A 6,603-nucleotide genomic window follows, 5' to 3' on the forward strand; every position below is an offset into this window, starting at 1 on the left:
TTCTGAGAAAGCGTTTACTAAAGAAGAACACTTCCAGATGGTGGTGTGTAACAAAATGTGAACTAAAATGTAACTAATCAATATAGCAGTTTACATGTATTCAGCATGAATTATCACTGAAATCATATATTAAAAATGAGATACTTTACCATTCCTAGCTGCTAGGTTTGTTGATGGTGAAGTTGTGTTTCAGGTGTCTTTAAATACTGACATAGCTAATACAGGGCTGAAGCACGAACTGACAAAGTCTTCCATATTGCTATTTATATCAAGAACTATATAGCTTATTTTAATATCATAGTTCATCAAGTATTTCCATCACAAGGAATTCAATGTAAATAATCAAGCATTTACATAAAACTTTTAGATTACATGTATTAAAACACGATATTTTAGCACTGGTTTAATAAAAAAACATAAATAACTATTGGTTTAATGAGAAATTTATAACTTTAAAAAACAGCTGTTAAAAACATCAAAAGGGATTATTAACAACAACATTAAAATGTACTTAAGGAGTGCTTCTGCTGGCTAGGAAGTGACCTACACTTCCTTTCACGCTCTGCGTCTGTTAGGTGGCTCCCACGCATGGTCAACATGAGGATCGAGAAGTGTTATTTCTCTTAGGGGCCGATATACCCTGGCCATGACATGATGTTTGTCTGCAATGACTGCAAGGTGTTTCCACTCATTTCCGGTGTCCATGGGGCTGGTCATCCTCCTGTAACTGCTGTACCATTTTTTTTTCCTCCAGCTGCTTTCCTTTGCCTGCAAGAGGAGCCCGGATGAGATGATTGTTCTGCTTGACCTCTCTGACGTCTTGAACCTTCTTTGTTTTTCTTCAACCTGTTCATTATAAATTTAGCCTGGCGTTTCTATTTGATCTCTTCAACTCTCTTCATTGCATCAGTGGTTTTATTCCATAGCTCTCGCTGGTATTTCACAGGTTCATTTCTACGTTTTTCAAATTCAAATGAGTTGTCCACCGTGAGCTGTTTACAGCTGCTTTCTGGAAGCCCTTAGCCCACCTGACCTTGCGTTTAAACTGTTTACCTGATCATGATTTAAGTTTGGTGTGTGAAATGTATCAAGAAACTCATCCATATTATTTAAGTTTTCCAATTTTTTGGAATACAATCTTTTAAAGTAAGACCTAATGATTCTTTGGATTTTCTAGGTATCTGTCATTATGTCTCTCTTTTTTACTTCTCATTTTGTTGAGTACTGTCTCTCTACTTTTTAGTTAGTTTACCAAGAGGTTTGTCATTCTTCTTGATTTTCTCAAAGAACCAGCTATTGCTTTTGTTGAGTCTTTGTATTGTTCTCTTTGTTTCTAACTTACTGATTTCAGCCTTGAGTTTGATTATTTCCAGCGTGCTTTCATGGTGTCCCATAAATTTGGGAATATGTGTCTTCATTTTCATTGAATGTTAGGAAGTCTTTAATTTCTTTCTTATTTCTTCCCTGAACTAATGGGATTTGTTAGTTTTCCATGAGTGTATTGGCATTTGTTATTTCTGTTGTTGTCAAGGTCTAGTTTTATCCATGGTGGTGTATTTTGATTAATTTTGGTGGAAAGTCTAATATTAGTTATTAGGATGGCAACTCCAGCTTCCTTCTTGGATCCATTTGCTTAGAAAACTTTCTTTCAGCCCTTAACTTTAAGTTAATGTCTGCATTTGTTCCTGATGTGTTTTGCTTCTATGCAGCAGAATAATGGGTCCTGTTTACATTATCTATTCTGTTAGTGTGGGTCTTTTTATTGGACAGTTGACCCCATTTATTTTGATAGATTAATGACCAATGATTGGTCATTTTTCCTTTTACTGTGGTTTTGGTGGTGATAGTGTATTTGTGTGCTTGTCTTTTTTTTTTTCTGTTATAATGTTATCTATATCCTGTATTTTCTTGTGTATAATTGACCTTGTTGGGTTGGAGTTTTCCTTCTAGTATCTTCTGAAGGGCTTGTTTGGTTCATAGATATTGTTTAATTTTGATTTTGGCGTAAAATATCTTGTTTTATCCCTCTATGAGGTGGCATCTGTGGTCTCTTAGTGTCTGCATGGCATCTTCCCATGCCCTTCTGGCTTTCATAGTCTCTGCTGAGAAGTTGGGTGTGATTCTGATAAGTCTACCTCTATAAGTTATTTAACCTTTTCGCTTGTCTTTTCTTTCTTACGTAGATTTAGTGCTTTGATTATTATGTAGTGGAAGGAATTTCTTTTCTAGTCTAGTCTATTTAGTGTTCTGTAGGCCTCTTTATATTTAAATACATCTATTTCTTTAGGTTCGGGAAATTTTCTTTCATGATTTTCTTGGAAATATTTTCTGGTCCCTGGAGCCTAGTGTCTTCTTTTTCTTTTTGTTCCTTGATTTTGTCTTTTCATGGTGTCTTTGATTTTTGTCAGGCATTTTTTTCTATTTAATATTTTCTTTGACAGATGTATCATTTCTTCAATTATATCTACTGTGCCTGAAATTCTTTCCTCCGCCTCTTGTATTCTGTTAGTGATGCTTAACTCTGTGGTTCCTGTACTCTTCTCTAAGTTTTCTATATCAGGGTTTTCTATGTTTTCTTTTAATTTTCATGTCTTGAACCATTACATTCATTTCCTTCACCTGTTTGATTATATTTTTCTATATGTCTTTGATAGCCTTTATTTGTTTGACTGTATTTTCCTGTATTTCTGAGGGAGTTTGTTTCCTCTTTAAGGGCCTCTATTTGTTTAATAGTATTTCCTTGTATTTCTTTGAGGTATTTATTCATTTCCTCTTTAAATGCCTCTAACAATTTCATAAACATTGATTTAAGGTCATTTTCCTGTGTTTTCACAGTGTTGGAATATCCAGTCGTTTAGAGGGGATACTTCTTTTTAATTTTTATTTAAGTAATTTATGCAGATTACATCTCAATTGTCATCCCCTCACTGTATCTTCCTCTTCCTCCCTCCCTTCCTCCCTCCCTCTTTCATCCCATTCCCTTCCCCTAGGTCTGTGACTGAAGGTGACCTCATCCTCCACTATAAGATCACAGCCTATCAGATCTCTTCCTGATAACCTGCCTCATCTTCCCTAGAAGGTATTCTTGTGAAGTCATATTGCCCTGATTTTTCTTGATTGTGTTCTTATGCTGGCCTTTAGCCATATAGTTGTCTGTAGTGTTGGCTGTTTGTTTGCTGAACCTACTCAGTTTCACTGGCTTTTGTGATTCAGTGAAGATCTAATGTCTCCATAAGACAGCTAGTGGATCTGTACTGACAGCTGGATATGCAAGTCTCTGGAGTATGGAACCCCCTTCAGGATGGCAGTGAAAGACCAGTGGAATATGAACAGGGTACTTCAGAGTAAGCCACACAGCAGATTTCTAACAGAGCAGAGGCTATGCTCGCAGCAGTCAGCTTTGACTAGCCTCTACTATCTTGGAACCTACTAATCAGTCGATCTCCCCTGGGGACTAGTGGGACTGTGGATCAGGAGTTGGGATGTTGCCTCTGGTATCTGGGAACTGCCCTGGGGGAAGCAGAAGGAATCTGAGGTCTGGTTGATGGACTGCAGAGTCCTTGAAACTGAGGAGTCACTGTGGAATAGGAAGAACACATTGCCAGACACTGCCACTGGGGTCCTGGAACTGTGTGACCCCAGGCCCCAGGGTGTCTCCTTTGTCCAGGAAACATGGAAGTGTTTTAGCATGAATCACTAGGTTACTCATGGGGTCCTTAGTTTCTGTCCTGCCACTAAGATATGGTACACTCTTGTCACCACCATCTTGGAAAATTCAGCACAATGCTTTCTAAAAAAAAAAAACAAAACATTTTTTCATTGGCATATGATGCTGCTGCAAGTACTTGACTCAATTCATTTTTCCCAACATGAATCATTTCTGCTCTGTTCCTAATAGCCTGTGTTCATGGTTCTATCTTTGTCACTTTTGTAGTTTTTTAAACTAGACTAAAATGGCATCACCTCTAAACAGCAGAGTGAGCTACAGAAAACCCCTTGAAATCTTGAATTTTCCAGGTAGTGTGTGCTGTTAATTTGGACTCCAGTTTCTGTCTGATATGCTCTAGAGGGAGCCTGGGGAAGCCAGACCTCTGGTATACACGCTCATGCCAAGACGGAAGTTCTTTAGAGGGAGAGACGGGAATGGATTGCCACAGAGATAACAAATAGAGTGTCCTGAATCTTTACTTTTCTAATTCTGATTCCAGGATGTCTGTGTCCATCCCTATGAAATAACCACATCCTTTTAATCAATTTCCATTTTGAATGACACTATTTTAAGTGAGATATATTTTAGGAATACTCCAAGGATCTTACTCCAAAAATACATATAACAATTTACATATCACTTAAATCACTCCAGAATTAGAAAAAATGTGAACCAGAGAGTCCAGAGGACATTATGTGAAATGTTTCATACACTGTTCTCTTTGTTAAAGATATCAAGATATCATGACATCATTACTTATTTTTAATCATCTTTTTGCTTTTATTTGTAACAAACAAGACTTATATCCTATGAAAGCTATATGTCTGCATTTATTTATTTATTTTTCTTGGTGGAGCATCACTTCAACAGGATTTGATGAGTGTGTTTATATCATCCAACTTAAATATTCTACTTCATAGAATAGCATTAATTAATAACCGAATAATTTCAGATCTTAATTTTTCTCACTTTCCATCTTTCTTCGTATCTACAAAGTAAGACAAAGACCTATTTGAATGTATCTTCTTTCAATTTTTAAACAGTTCTGTAATCAATTAATATAAAATGGTGTGCAAGTAAACATGTAGTCTATGTGATGGAGATTGTGATGACAGTCATACAAAATATGATGTATTGTAAATGAGTCTGTACTTTGACCATGCTGTTTTGCAAAACTGTATCACTTTCAGTTGATGTTATTAAAAGCAAATTCTCTTAGTGCTGAACTTTGGTACCATTGTTGATGATTTAATTAAAACTCTTATTAATAAGTATGTTATCACCATGTTCTGAATGAAGTAGCAGTACTAATAATGAAATAGACATTATTAATTTACAAGTGGATAGGTAATACTGAAGAACCTCAATATCATTGATAGATTTTTACTGATATTTGTGTTACTTAGTCATAATATTAGTAAACATTATGAAAATGCTTTTTTTCATGAATTAATTCCGTGCACCATGCACAGTGGTATTTGCTACTAGTCTCATTGTTATATGTGACAAATTAAGATTCAAAAAGGTTAAAGAGGAGCATGAGGGGGCAAACAGAGGGGAGAACATTACATAAATACCATGTTTTCAGGCTAATTAACAAATAAAGGCTCAATGATTTAACTAATGCCAATAAGAACAGGACAAAATCAGTTTTCAACTAAATTTATTCAGCTAAAATCCATCTTTGTTTTCAATAGGAGACCTCAAAGCATAGAAGAAAGCTGATGTTACAGTTTAATATGAAAAGGAATGTTGCTTCATGTTGATTAAACCCAACAACTTTGGCATGGCTGTTGTTTTTGTCCTTATTTTGGCCACATAAATGAGCAGAGAAGGTCAGACTCATAGCCACTAAACCTCCATGTGATTATATTTTAAATTAAAACCACAGTAGAAACATGTCCGTCACATTGTTTCCTTTGTTTGCTTTTACCATACAGTCCTTCCCTCCTAAAATACATCTCAACCACAGTTTTCCCTCCCTCCACTTATTCTCAGTCATTGCGACCTTCCCCTCCCCGATATCCAGCCCTCCTCTGCTTCCTTTTCATAAAACAGCAGGTCTTCTCCAAAGAAGACAGCCAAACAAGACAAAACAAGATGCAATACAGCAAGATGAAAGCCATTATATAAAGGCTGGACCCGGCAACCCTGTAGTAGGAAAAGAGTCATTTCCCAAGTATCAAAACTAGGATTTAAAATTATTCCTTGGTACAGGTGGAGGAAAGAAAGAAGGATCAAAGAAGAAATAAAAAGTGAGGAAGTTAAATAAAGAAAATAATAAAAATTGAAAAATAAAGAAAATAGGAAGGTAAAATAGCAATGGAGAATAGGTAAATCCATGTGAGAAACAAACTCATGGCTTGATCAGAAGTATCTTAATACTAAGAACTGAGTAGTAATTCATATCCTCCTACAAGGAATATTTTTGGGTCTCTGTCCTTTGACACATAAGAATCAGAGGCAAAGAAACGTGGATTTGAAAGAGCTGGGGCCAGCTTGCTTCCTGCAAGGTCAGAGTTTGCCATCCCTCAGAGACAGAGAGGAAAAAAAGAAAAGAAAAGAAAAGAAGTAGTTCTTCATTCACATTCCTTATCTGAAGCCATCATACCACTGTGATTTATACACCTAGCACCAAGTCTAGTTTCTGTTCTCCAAGCTTTCAGGAAATGTACTAAGAAATTTTAACTTAGCTTTTAGCTTAACAGGTTTAATGAAAAACACTCTCTGGGGTAGCTGATATCTGTGTGAATGTGTCAGGTTTGTGACTGGCTGGCCTTCACCACTGCCTAGAAGTCCTCTTTCATTGTGTTCTTTCTCTTGCGTGGATTGAAAAAATTGTTCTGTGCCGGTTCGTGTTCATTGTTAGCTTCAGCGGGTTTAAAATGACCTAC

General features: G+C 36.3%; 1 long non-coding RNA gene across 1 annotated transcript; it reads left to right on the forward strand.

Annotated features, from left to right (window-relative positions):
* Positions 1-576: 576 nt before the first annotated feature.
* On the forward strand, positions 577-5,525 carry LOC311588551. The gene is made up of 3 exons (XR_014776253.1): positions 577-678; positions 2,991-3,079; positions 5,407-5,525. It is a non-coding gene; the product is annotated as an uncharacterized lncRNA (long non-coding RNA).
* Positions 5,526-6,603: the final 1,078 nt, after the last annotated feature.

Source organism: Acomys minous, assembly GCF_964271855.1.
Source record: "Acomys minous genome assembly, chromosome: 2".
Classification (NCBI taxonomy): domain Eukaryota; kingdom Metazoa; phylum Chordata; class Mammalia; order Rodentia; family Muridae; genus Acomys; species Acomys minous.